Here is a 14,029-nt window from a genome sequence, read left to right on the forward strand (position 1 = left end):
TAAAGAATAAGGGGGCATGAATGCATGCAGTGGAAGGATCAATTCATTTGTTTAAACAAAGGGTTAGATTAGGACCTCCGCAACTGAACTCCAGCCTTTTTTTCTTTATGGCAGCCAATGCTTTGATTGCTGTTGGAAGCAATTTTGTTGCAAAGCTTGTGATATAAGCACACTCCATCTGGTACAGTAATTGTTATCTGAATGTGTTTTGCTGTATACCAACTAAGGAAAAAAAATGTATTTGCAATCTAGATGGATTTTGGGATATTCACTTGAGACTTGCAGTAACTATTGTATGTGTCCTTTAGTATCAGAGCTAAACCGGTCCTTGTGATTTGCAGACTTTAATCACTGAATTATTTTCCATCCAGTGTCACCAAACAATAAATACTCTACCCTAAGTTTCTGAATCAAAAACAGCAGAAAATATTGCAGCTGAAACATAGTTTGTTATACTCTTTCAATATCCTTAGGTGTGAGGGTGCTGAAGGCAGGGCATGGTTGTGTTTTGCATGGTGCATCAGTTGCTCTCGTTCATATTTCCATGTGTGATCGAATATGAACTCAAAAGTGATACATAAGGCCGGAGATGAAGATGTCTGGTGCCATGTCAAAATGTGAGAAGTTGAAGTGTGAAGGGCTGGGAGAATAACTAACAATGTGTTTGTCTTGGAAAACAAGACAATGCAGAGCAACACGGGTTTGAGCAGTGATCAAAGTGTACGAAAAGAAGTAGTCAAACTATGTTCCCAGCTCTCCTGTCCCCGCTCCCCACAAATCCCATCACCACGCCCCCTCCAACATGCCATACAAACCCCTAAACAAATGCACCTGCTGTTTAGGGAAACGTTCAGTGCAGTGCACTGAAGTGCAAGTTTCAACTTCTTCCTACACTTTTATTTTAAAACAAAAACATTCCGGGAGCGGTTGCTTTTTAAAATAAAAGTAAAGGAACATTAAACCGTGATTTAAAAAAGTAGAAGAGCAACGCTCCCAACCGCTACCACCCACTTCGACCACTGCGTTTGAGTCCAGGTCCTGTGCTTGAAGACTGATCTCTGGGATTAAGTGTGTTACAAAAGGCTAATTAAGTTGCAATTATTTTGCTAAAAAAATACAGTGTTAGTTTCAATTTAAGACACAAGCAGTCTGTTGAGTAGGGGTCCTCGCCAAGCACAACACTGACACCACAATAGGACCAGGAAACATCTTTACTTAGTTCCAGCTCCGGGGACAGGGTACAGGAATACATTTAGGCCACATCATGTAAGTTACATGGACAGACATCCACCGGCACCCTCGCTCAGTCAACCCATCTTCTCAATCGACAAACTCAGAACCATTCAGAATATAACATTCTCTCACACAGCATTCCATGTCAGTCCCTCACAGCATTCCATGCACACAATGGAGGGTACAGGGAGAAGCCAGACACAAGACAGACTTTTCAAATGCAAGTCTTTGGGAGGCATGACGATGCATCATACAAATAAATTGTACAAACACTATAGAAAACACATTTTCTCGCTTGTTCAAACAATAGAACATAAGGCTTGGGGAAGACAGAAATCCCACATTTTATTCCTCTCAGACAGTAATATCGCACAATCCCATACACCCCTAAAATACTGGGGTGAAAGGTGGCTATTGATTCTTTTAGAAACTAACAGGACATAAATGTTATTTAAAATGCACATAATATTTCGAATTATATATGAAGGTTATTGTTAGCTAGAGGAGAACTAAATGACAATGGGGTCATTACGAGTGAGGCGGTGCCGGCGCCGTCAACCCCTTAACGACTCATTACGAGTCTGCTCGCAGGATCCACTAAGGGCGCCTGGTTTTACCAGGCTCCCTTAGCGGGTCCCGCGAGCAGACCAGGGTGCTAACAACAGGCCCATAATTAACGGGCCAGTTGTTAGCACCCTCCCCATTCCCATTGAGCCCGATGGGGGCTTGAATGGGAATGGGGATGTACCGGGTCCCGGTTCCTTGAATGAGGAATTACCGGGTGCTCCAATGTTGGAATGGCCCGGTAATTCCTCATTCGAGGAACCCAGACCCGGTAGCCGGTAAGGGGGTAGCCATGCCGCTAATAGTGGAATGGCGACCTCCATACTCGTAATGACCCCCGATATCTGATCCATCGTGTTGCTTTAACCACTTGACCTGGTGTTCCAAAACCTCACAACATTGCTCTCCTTGTTCAAAGTAAACATTATCACCAGAGGGTACAAATAAGTCACTGAACGCGGTTAATAAAATCATTCAACTCTGCAGAATGAGGATCTGGCATGACAATGGGCCACAGTAAATGTCTGAATAGTTGTAAAGTTTACCCTCAAGTTATGTCTTGCTGCTGTTCCACAAAGTATGACACAAACCAAGTGCTCACTTCACTTCCCACGCACAGTCATGTTAGTCATAGTGTTAAAATCCCATTATGCAAAAGTTCATATCGTTAAGCATTTCACATACGTAATGTGTCGTGTTGCTTCATTATTGAAAATGACACTATGAATGTGAAGGAGTGGGTGGTAATTTGCAGAAATAACTCACAGTGAATGGCAATACATGAACATCAGGCTAATAAGCTGTTATCCTGAGTTATGTTTGTTGTTACTAGGTTACTTTTCTCCATACACCCAAACCTGTCACTGTAGTGGACGTGTTCTGGGTGCTACTGTGCAAACTGGCGGGGGATATGTTTTGTATACGGGAGAATTACAAAATGATCTGTCAGCATTTCAGTCAACTGAGGACAGAATGGTATTCGATGAGAGATGAATGCAAAGGTTACTAAGTAAGTCAAAGATCTTGGTCAGTGCTTAATGCTTTCACTTTTCTTTGAAAGTTGTTGGCCTATTCATTCCAGCTCGTTATTGACAATCAAGCATTAGCAAAGATAATCATATACTCTCCTGCGCTAGAAAGAAGTCGGATACTGCTGCTTTAAGAAATCCTTTATCTTGCCACTACAGGCACAGAGCACCTGCGCGGAGTCCAGCATAGAGTCCAGTTGCTCTTGAAAAGAGCTGCTGAAAGGACGTGTTTTTGTATACTCGCAAGCACTAGAAGGAAGTTGGATACTGCTGCTTTAAGACATCCTTTATCTTGCCATTACAGCCAAGTAGCGACTACGCGGAGTCTGGCGTAGAGTCCAGTTGCTTGCCAGTCGGCCGAACGAGGCTGACAGGCAGGGTGACTTTGAGTTCTCCAGCACCGCGTGAAAGATGACTAGAAAGCTAGTAAAGCATGTGAATGACGAACAAGAGGAGGAAGAACGGACTCGAAGCCTGAGAAGATCGTGCTTTCTTTCAGCAGAGAAGAAAGATCAGGGTGGGGCTACATTAACCTGCTGGATAAGGGGTAAGAACTCATCACTAATGCCTTCCTTGGCATCTGTACCCGCACCAGTTCAGCTAGACTCCATGGCTACCCCTCCTCCCTTTCCTTCACTTCCTTTGCCTCCTTTGCCCCTGCCCCAACCCTCTCCTCCCATCATTATCTCTCCAACTAGAGATGGTATAATTACCGCAATTACAAACATTGAGTTCAATGATGAGACTAACCAATTTATGGAGGAAAACAAGAGTATGTAGGGACTGAGGGAAAACTTGGTTGGGGCAATAGATAGAACTACATGTACTGATCAAACTGCAAAGGAGCTTGAAGCACTGACAAGTTCCCATGCCATCATTTTATTAACAGGGAATGATCTACCTAATAATATGTTCGATTTGGCAGGAGGTGGGCCGACGAACATGGAAACAGTTTCTTTAAGCCAACAAAACAAGATAGGGGGAATGGGAATAAATGTGAAAAGTGAAACAGATGAAACAAATTAAATGAGAGGGGACCGGCATGCCAAGTGAATCATTGTGAACACTGAGACTTAGGCCAGGACACCATGATCTTACATCATAAGAATAAAGTTTCACCAACTAGAGTACGACTAGTACCTGACACTCCAACAGGCATATTGCAGACCGGTGGAGGTAGCCTCTTTCAATGAGCGCAAACAACAAGGGATTAAACTAAGCATTCAGTCTAGCCTCTGTTTGGCCAACATTGAGAAACCAAAGAATGTCTCACATACTACTCCCCAGGATCTTTCTCTCAGGTGGCCAGGGCCGAGCTATTGCCTTTGGATCCAGACCCTGAGGGTGTGCCAGCGCCAGAGGATCACCTGGGTGGGGTCTTCGGGGAGTGGGGGTGAGCAACCGATGGTGAGATGCAGTATTCCTCCCTTTTCCATTCCCATGCCCAATCCTATTTTATAGGATTCTCCAATGTTCCAACCCCCGCCCCCTTTTCTGCACAAACACTGGGCCGAGGAAGAGGGCGACAGAGAGTAAAGAGACTAACCCTTACATATCTCATTGGACATGGCCCGCTAATCGGGTCAGACAAAGTCAGGCACTTGACTTTAATCACATACATCTGATACCCATTATCTCTCCCCACATAGATAAAAGGTGCAACATAGAAACACAGTCTGATCAAGGTGGAACACGAGAAGGAGCAGAACTTTCAGGGTGAAAGCAAACCCACTGGAGCAGGACGACCGATCGTGGAACTAGGGCAAAGCATAGAGAACCCCTGAAGTTCACTGCAGGAGGTTGTCACCTCCGGGAAGCCGTGAAGGAGATGTGGAGAAAGCCATATCGCAGACAAGAAGAAACCTGCATTGTGTTTCAAGGATGCCAGTAATCCTCCCGGGTGAAGGACAGAGTTGGGAAGGTGCGGCCAAGCCTGTGGTATTAACCTTGACTTGTGAATCAAAACCGCAGAGACAAGAAAAGATCACGCACAACTGGTGAGCTAGCAAAAGACATGAAAGGCCGGTTTGTGTCAGGCAAAGATTGAATTCACAACAGTCTATCTCACAAGTGAAGGTTGCACACATGCTGATGAGATGCAAAAGAAAGCTAATTAGTGATTAACTTTTAAGTGGCTGATAAATGTGAAGCCAGTGATAGAGTGGTCCGGCGAAAGGAAGTAACCCACTTGAAAGTCTCCATGAAATGTCACATGGTTTGTAATGAACCCTGAAATGCATAATGGTCAAGATTAACCCCTGCAAAAGAGGAAATAAAAAGGTGAATGCTTGAAGAGAATGATTTCTTTGAACTCATTTGCTTATGGTACTGAACTACCGAGACCACAAGAAAATGGGGCAAATAACATAAGTGTGTGAGATGAAGAAAAAGTTGAAGTGGTCCTGTGGAGGCCTATGGTAAAGGCCTTGCACATTCAAAAGTCTTCGACATCAGTGAAAGTTCTGAGCCTGACTGAGAGAGACCAGAAGTGTGATAAGTTAGGGGAAGGGAACCCCTAACAAATGTGAATCAAGCTTGGGGAAAGGAACCCCTGCAAGTTCTGTGATTGTGAGGGCCGAGCCTGGCTAAAAGAGACCTCTGTGAACTGTTAAAGCTTTGAGAGGTTCAAGCATTACAGAGGGAAACCTATGTGAACTTTTTGTTGAACTGTGCAAGAACTTTTGGAATGATGGAATAAGTAACTTTAAGGAGGAAGACCAGGCGAGCCTGGATCCACGTTTTGAACTACCTTTGTTTTGGGAACCTGAGCCAGAGTGTGTCATCCTGTCTATGGTGGCCGCCTTACTCTGTGCTCTCAAACATGGAAGGAGAGCTGATTCAGCCACTTTGATCCTTTATGTTATAACACTGATTTTCCTTTGCATACATAATACCCTTTACACACTTCTTTGTATGAGAGATAGGGCAAGCATTATGTTTTGTTACTATAGGCCATTTTGATTTTACAAGACTAAGTAGGACTGTGTTTTCTTGATTATTTGATGGTAGAGATTTCTCCCATCATAGCTATAGGGCAAAGCAAGAGTTTTTCCAAACCCTGAAAATTGAATAAAGGTTTTGAAACTTGTACCTCTTGTGTCAGTGTCATACTTGTGATACCATGCATCCCTTACAAAGGGTACACCCTTCCCATATAATTATCCTGCACCAACACAGATAAAATCAGGAGGGAATCAATATAGGGTGTCCCTCACAAGCCAAATGAAGCACACGTAATGTGAGGCAGAGGGATGTGAGGTGTCTCCAGCGGAGCTTACTGGCATCAAAATAATGCCAAGAACAGTAGGATTAGATGTCCTAGCCTCCACTCGAGTGCCCCCAATGCTGCACAACCTATCGAGTAGTACTCCCAATGGGCGCCCACCAGCCTCAAAAAGAGCAAGAACATCTCTAATTCATCCTCAACAAGACTGTCTCCTATGCTGAATGAAAAAGACACACCCTTAAGAGACAGGACAAGCTCAGATGATGAACAAGGGTAGGGAACAAGATCACCTGTAAGTAGAAGGAAAACACAGATAGCTTTTCAACAAGGCATTGAAAAACTGCCTGCCATCTAGACCAGTACTGTGTAATAATCCAAATCCTGAGCGCCCAAATAGGCACATTAACAAAGGTGATAGGGTGGAAGAGACAAGGCTACAGGAAATGACCCTTAACTCTCAGAAAAAAACAAAGAAGTAGCACATGCACAAGGAAAAGTGATTAACCAGAAGAAGAGTTACAAACTACAACTCAACATAGACCTGACCAAATGAAAACTAAAAATCAAATAAAGGAAAATTATTGCACAAGGGAAAATACCTGCCACGACCCACTGAGTCAGATGTCAGTAGGAACCATCGCCATGGTACGTTTAACCAAATTATATGAATCTTTGAACAATATCTTGAAAGACCAAACAATCTTAATGGCGATGCTCCATTCAAAAATGATATTCATTGAGGCCTTTATCACTGCTAAGTCTTCAGTTGAAGGTTGGATGTCATCAGGGTGATGGACTCCTTAATCCAACTAGATACTATGGAGCAGGTGAGGCCTACAACACTGTCTTTGCAGGGGAACCAAGGGGAGTAAGACCCGGCCGCCGCAGTGACAGATCACCTGGAGAATTCAGTGGCAGAGGGTAATTTAGAAATCATTTCATTAGATAGGAGTGACAATACTACTCCAAACACAAACTCACAGGAATGTAACACAACTGGAAAGGCTTCAAAACAAAAAATGCATCCTTTGTTTGCTGGGAAAAGGAAAAAGAAAAGCGTTACCAAATGACGCACAGAAGAGGCGTAGGGTAAAATCAACGAGCAAATCCCATACCTCAAGGAGTTTCATAAGGAAGTTGACAGTGCCACCGACAGAGAAAAAACAAACGCAGCACCTAATAAAAAGCAAAAAGAAGGAAAATGGCAAGAAATGTAATGAGAAGCAACTAAAAGAGAATAGCTAAAATCTAGGGTAGAAGCCTGGGGACTTTGACGATATGAATCTCTTGTTGTTCCTATCAACCTACAGACTCCAAGAGGGGCACAAACGTTACAGAAGAAGACTTAGATGACTCCCCTGAGGTAAGAACAACCTCAAATCTGGAGACCTTAGGGAACGTCCCCAAGTAGACGGGAAGTCATAAAGCCATTTTTGACACTATCAGAAAAAAGTGAGTTAGCTATAGCAAAATCCAGACTTATGGATGAAGAAAGTGAAATCAACCAAAAGGGGAAACATCTGTGTCGAAGATCTTAGAACACCTAGCCGTAGTAACAAGAATAGCACACGAAGACAACCAGTGTATGTCATTAGAGAAACAAGTATTGTATTAAGGCACAAGAGCATTCCTATCCCTTTGGGACTGTTGCTGGATAAAGGAAATGAGAATAGCTTATTAAATCAATCAGGAACATCAGGGAAATTTAAAGTAGAGGCACAGAAACGCCTTTCAAGCACCCCCGAGAGTGAGAGATAACAGGCACTGCTGTAGATTGGAAAGACTAGTGGATAGAGCTGAATACTTTATTGTAAATGGGCACAACATTTTTTTTTTTTACATTGTATGCCCAATTTAAGGCAAATTGGCACTGAAGATATCTCAATCATAGAATTTGTCCAAGAGGATCACACAGACTTAGTGTACGTCCACCTATGCTCAATCAAGGTAAAACAACTAATACCAGATTCAACTACGTATTTCCACATTTTGGAATTAGACCTTTCAGGCCTCACTGACTCAACAACAGAAAACACACTACTTCAGATACAACAAGAGAAATTGTAGACAAGCAGATCAGACAAGGAGTCAGAGGAGTCTGGTTGTCTAATAAGCTTGAGAAAGCAGCAAGAACACCGAAGCCCGAAATAACTGGCAGAATATCGTCAAGGGAGGGAAAACTGATGTGCAATCAATGACGAATTTGACCCAAACTATAAATAATAAAAGAGGTAAAGTGCAAGGAAGAAGGAATATTGAATTAGTAAGACAACAGCCGTCAGAATTGTCAAAAGAAGAGTCTTGGTCATGGTTTCCAGCTGCCCTGGTGGGTGGGAATGAGTACTAGCTGAACAGCACAATGTGTAAAAGGAAAAGTGTCACACTTTCATCTTAGAACACACAAGGCTCCTCGAACCTACTAGCTAAGTGGGAGATAAAGGGGGACAAGTTTGACTTCCTCTGTTTCGAGGAGATTTGGCTATGTATAAAACTGACGCTGGACTGCTTTAGCTCATACTTGAATCCTGCGATAAAACCAGTTCAGGACGAACTAGTGCAGGACTCCTGCCCTTGATTAAGAGCGGATGGAACTTTGAAGTTATTGGGTCAGAAAATATAGGTCCAAATATCCAACTAACAACACTGGCAGGAAGAGACTATTTAACAACCATGAGTAAAGAAACTAGGAGACTTCTAACCATAATTAACCTATTCTGGAATGCGCTGACAACATCTACAAGTGAGATGATTGATACGATTGTGGACATAATTGATGATGCCTACTTGTTGGATGTGCCATCGATAATTTTGTGTGGAGATCTTAACATTTCTTGTATGAATAAACAAGGAAAACTAATAAGAGAGGGCACCAATGTCTCAAACGTTCAAGAGCAGAGGGGACTCTTGTGGGTGTAACTCATGTATAGCAGAGACCGTCATATATTAAAAGGCCACTTTGAAGAGAATAAACACTGCCAACCAACTTGGAAGCGAGGCGACCAAACCTCAGTTATCGATTATATATTTATTTCGAGAGATCTGATTGAACCTATAGACTCCTTACAAATTGTAACAATTAAAGCAAGCAAACCACAACCTCCTCAAACTGAGCTCGAAGAATGGGATGGGGAGATCTCCCCATACACTATGTCACTCTGTGGAGGCCACAAAAAATGGCTGTATTTAAAAATGAGAAAAAGGGATGTCGAAAAAGCAATAACCACCTAGTCGTCAACAAAAACTGTGAGCAGGGCATTAAGGTGAACCTACAAGCCTGATAACACTCCAATTTTTGATACATTTAAGATTAGAAAAAAAGATTGGACTCCAAACTAAACCATTCATCGACATGCCTATGACCTTCAAATAAGAGAAAAAAGGCGAGAACTACAAGCAGCCATCAGATATCTGAAACGAAAGCAATAAGCAAAAAGAATTCAGCTGAAATGGGGCCTCATCAAAGGTGTGGGCCAAACACAAAAGCAAATCCAAATAAATGTGTGAGAGGCAGAAAGACTAAAGCGTTTTAAGAAACATTACACTGCCCCCGACCAAAAAGAAGAGACTCTAATTAAGAACCAACATATTTGGACCATTACATATGATAAGGAAGACCTAATGAATCTAATTAAACGTACCAGCACTTCACGGGCACAAGGACTGGACGGGCACACAAACATGGACTTGAAAGGAAACCCTGAACAATGCGCCACGATGATGGGTATGATACTGGAAAATATAACGACTGTTCAGAACATGCCATCATCATGGAAAACTGCAAACATGTTCCCAACATTCAAGAGTGGCGATAGGGACGATCCAAATAACTATCACCCTATCGCCCTCCCGGATGTTATTGGTAAGATCTTAGCCAAGCTTTTGCTGAAGGGGCTGAATGACTGGTCATACAAACAGGTTTTCTGGTGTCGTAGTATTCTGTCCACAACTTTAGGAATGTATACATACAGGAACCTATATTGTTTTCATTTATGTTTTTTGTTCATTAATATTTGATTTTTCTTTAGCAGACTATTCTGCTCCTTTGGTATACTAACTTGCACAGTTAGAACTGGTCTGCCTCATGTATATGTTTACACAGTGAAACTTGTTATGTATTAAAAGTATCGCTCTATGTTTACATTGCATTTGCACTTTAGCATTTGAACATTCCATCAGTGGATTACTCTGCTTCTCCAGGTATATTACCTTGCACAGTGCACTTTATAAAAGAAAAGGAGGACTACACTTTATTAGGGTATAGGCTTTTAAAGACTAAGGAGCGCTTCCTAAAATAAGGTTGTCTAATATCTTTTTAGGAGCGTGTTAATCTGTGTCTCCCCCCCTATTTTGAAGACTACATTACCCAGGAAGGGTGTGCTCCTGAAGTAGATCCAAAGTAGCTGCTTGCTGTTTGCTGGATCAGTGCTCGGAGCTACGGTAAAATCTTCCTCCTATTAGTATTTCATTGTTTACCCCCACGCTTTCTATAACTAGGTTCCCTAGGTGTATAGAGATGGGACCTAAATTGCGTTAACATAATTTGAGAATGAAAAAATGTAAGGGAAATACACCTTCAAACCAAACAAAATCAGCGGGTTGGTAGCTGAAAAAAGGAAAGGGAAGAAGGGTATTGGTAAAAACAACATAAACCATTTGGTAAATGCAAAATCTGTTATGGAACAATCGAAAATCCCAAGTTCCCTTACAAAAAAGGACAAACTCAAGGAACATCTGAGTGATGATATACCGTTGGCACCTGCGAATAGTTCAATGATTGATAATAACTAATTGTTGAATCTTGTTCCTTACTTTAGACGACAGTCAATGGGTCTTTGGTCCGGACTCCCATGTAGAAACAAGTATTGAAAATCTGGTAAGAATGGACAATGTGATTGGCATGGATATCTCGGCTACACCCGACTTAGGAGAAATTTGCCCAACAAGAAATTGAAAGTAATGGAGAAGATGAGTCTTGGAATGACTCGGGAAGCACAATTGCTAATTCATTAAATTTGGGTGACAAATGTGATGCTTTATCAACTACGATAGACACACTTTTAGGTATATGAATGAAATTAATGAAAAACCAAGATGGATTAGGAGTTTGGTGGTCCAGGCTGTAGAGAACACAAAAACCCTCGGTGAGATGGTTGAATTAAGAAATGTAGCATCTAAGAAAGACACAAGGCCAAAGAGGAGGCTGTGGAGGAGAGTATGGGTGGTTTGAGTGAGCTGTGTTTGATAGTTGATGAAGAAAGTAATAAATTGAAAGCACAGGAGGCTGAGAACTATGAGCTGGAGGGCAATATACCAGAGATAATTGGAAAGGAAGATAATGATGATAGCCTTGAAGGTGATCTAATATTTTCCCATGGGTCAAAGAAACGAACATGATGAAAGTGAAATAATAGAAAAGATACTAGAAGTAAGGGGAGTACAGTTAAAGTCAGAAAGAATAAATGTGTAAAAAGGAATAGCATAGCCCTAGCAGATGGCCCCCAAAGTCATAGAATGTGTGGAAGTAGGAAACAGTTTTGAGATCAATGAGAACCACAATGCAATGGAGGAAAATAATATTATCCCCACTAAAAAAGGGGCTGAAAGGGAAACCCCATGGGCCAGAAATGGTGGAAAGTGAATTTATAAGTGAAGATGAGGATGATGGGGTAAAAGATCTGAGATGTTTAGATATTCCCATTAACAAGGTAGCCCAATCTCTTAAAACCAGAGGAAAAGAGATATATATCGCGAAAATTGAAAGATTGGCAATGAGTAAAAATAACAGTGGGAAGTGTTAGCACGCCTTATGGGCAAAGAGATTCTGAGCCCGAAATCTGTAGTCTGGGCAAGAGTATAAAAATTATTGAGAAAGTCACACTGGGGGAGAGCCCCTATATGAATCGGACCTTGTTGTTAGAGCAATTGCATATGATTCCTCAACTACAAAATATCAAGTTAACAGATATTGAGAGAGTGATATTGCCAGGATGAGGTAGCTGGGAAAATTGAGTAATAGTACAATTTGGGACTGCAGTTATTGTAGACCTGATCAGGCAACACTCCAAAACTATATGTGGAAAAGGATTTGAAATTATCATATGTAATAACATTGCTAATATTTTATCAAAAGAAAGTAAACCCCAGATTCAGAAGAGCCAAAAAACAGGGGGCTTAAGAGAGGGAAATAAAATGGAAATGCGGATCCCGATTAGGGCTTATATTACTGGTTGTTGAGATGAGGTAGTCGGCAATGAGCCTATTTTACTTTCTTGGAATAGGCTACATACCGATGGAATAAAATAGTTGAAGGAATGTGATGTGTTTGCCCTCTAAGAAACGTGGGTGAGTGGAGAAATGTTACTGAAGGGGTATAACATATTGAATAAACCGTGGTGGTGATAATTGGTGGTGATAATGGGTGCCCAGCCTATGTATAGGGGCTAAAAATCACATTCCTCTTAGAGAGTATGATCGGTTTGGGAACTCCCCTTTTGTGATGTGCGCCATTATAGGAAATATGGACTGTCTTTTGGCGAAATATTAAATATCAATGTTTACTCAAGTCGGGGGTGGGGTAAATATGTTAGACATAGGAGAGATTTAAATGATACAATAGAGGGTTGGCATTTGGAATCTCCCAATGGTGGGATAAGGGAGAACACTTGGTTGAATGGAAAAGTAAGCCTTTGTCTGGACTATATGTTTGTCAGAAAAGGGATAATTAATCTAATGTCTTCATTTGAACATATATACCACCCTGAGTGACCATGAAGCATTTAAATGCAAACTTACCAAAGTAACCCAATAAAATGGGAGGCAGGTGATGATATGGACATTCAGAGTTCTGCTGGGGGAAATAGGATTATTTGGACCGAGAAGAATTTGGAAAAATGTGACCGAATGTTTAATATACTCCCCCTAGAGGGCCACAAGATAGCATTAAACAGTCTTAAGGTGGTAGGTAAATTATTGGGCATGATTCAAAGACATAATTGTAGGCTGAGTGTTAAACAAAAACATGGGAAAACACATGTGAATACATTTGACAGTCAGATGTATGAAAAGAAAAAAAAATGGATTAGTGAGGAAATAGTCTTAAATGGAATTATGGGATGGCTGAAGAGGAAAAATTGCTGTGAATAAAGGCTATACAGACCAGATATAAGAACTGGCTAAAAGCCAATAAGCATAGCGTTAATAATGTGAATTGGAGGATTATGTATGTGATCTGTAAACACATGATTCCAAGAAATGTTGGTAATTATTTCGGCAGCATCTGTTGGACGATAATACCAGAGACAATAACGATGTCGGACAGGATAAATGTGTAGGATATATCTCTAGGCTCTTCTATGTAGAGAATAGGAAATGCTATATATATAGAAGAGCTGGGAGAGTAGAAGGTAGATCTTCCCATATGCAGTCTCTCATACATTAGAAATAATAAACAAAATGAAAGCATGCAGAGCCACTTGGCCTGATGGGTTAGCAAACATTGTAATAAAATGTAACCCATGAAAATGGGCCGTGTTACTATTACATTTATTTACCGCCATATGGGAAAAGGGCATCATACCCGATAGCTGGCAGAAAGCCATAGTTGTCCCTATTTTTTTAAACGGGGACAGAAAGATCCCCGACAACTATCGCATCCTAGCTTTGGCCGATAGCAGTTGTCAAATATTCTGCTCTCTGCTAGTAGGAAGTATCAATAAATGGAGCAAAGAGAATAGCCTACTCCCAATTCATCAAACCCGGGTTTAGAACGGAACACAGTACACTTGATAACCTGATAATGCTAAACCATATAATCTCAGACACTGTGAATAAAAAAGTCACTAGACTTTATGCGTGTTACATCAACTATTCTGAGGCCTTCAACAGTGTTGATAGAGACACACTTTGGAAGAAACTGGAGGATTGGAAGATATGCCCTTTGATCCTACATTTTTTGTGAGAAATGTACAAGGACACTGCA

Source organism: Ambystoma mexicanum, chromosome 2p (genome assembly GCF_040938575.1).
Source record: "Ambystoma mexicanum isolate Mex_15411 chromosome 2p, UKY_AmexF1_1, whole genome shotgun sequence".
Taxonomy (NCBI): Eukaryota; Metazoa; Chordata; class Amphibia; order Caudata; family Ambystomatidae; genus Ambystoma; species Ambystoma mexicanum.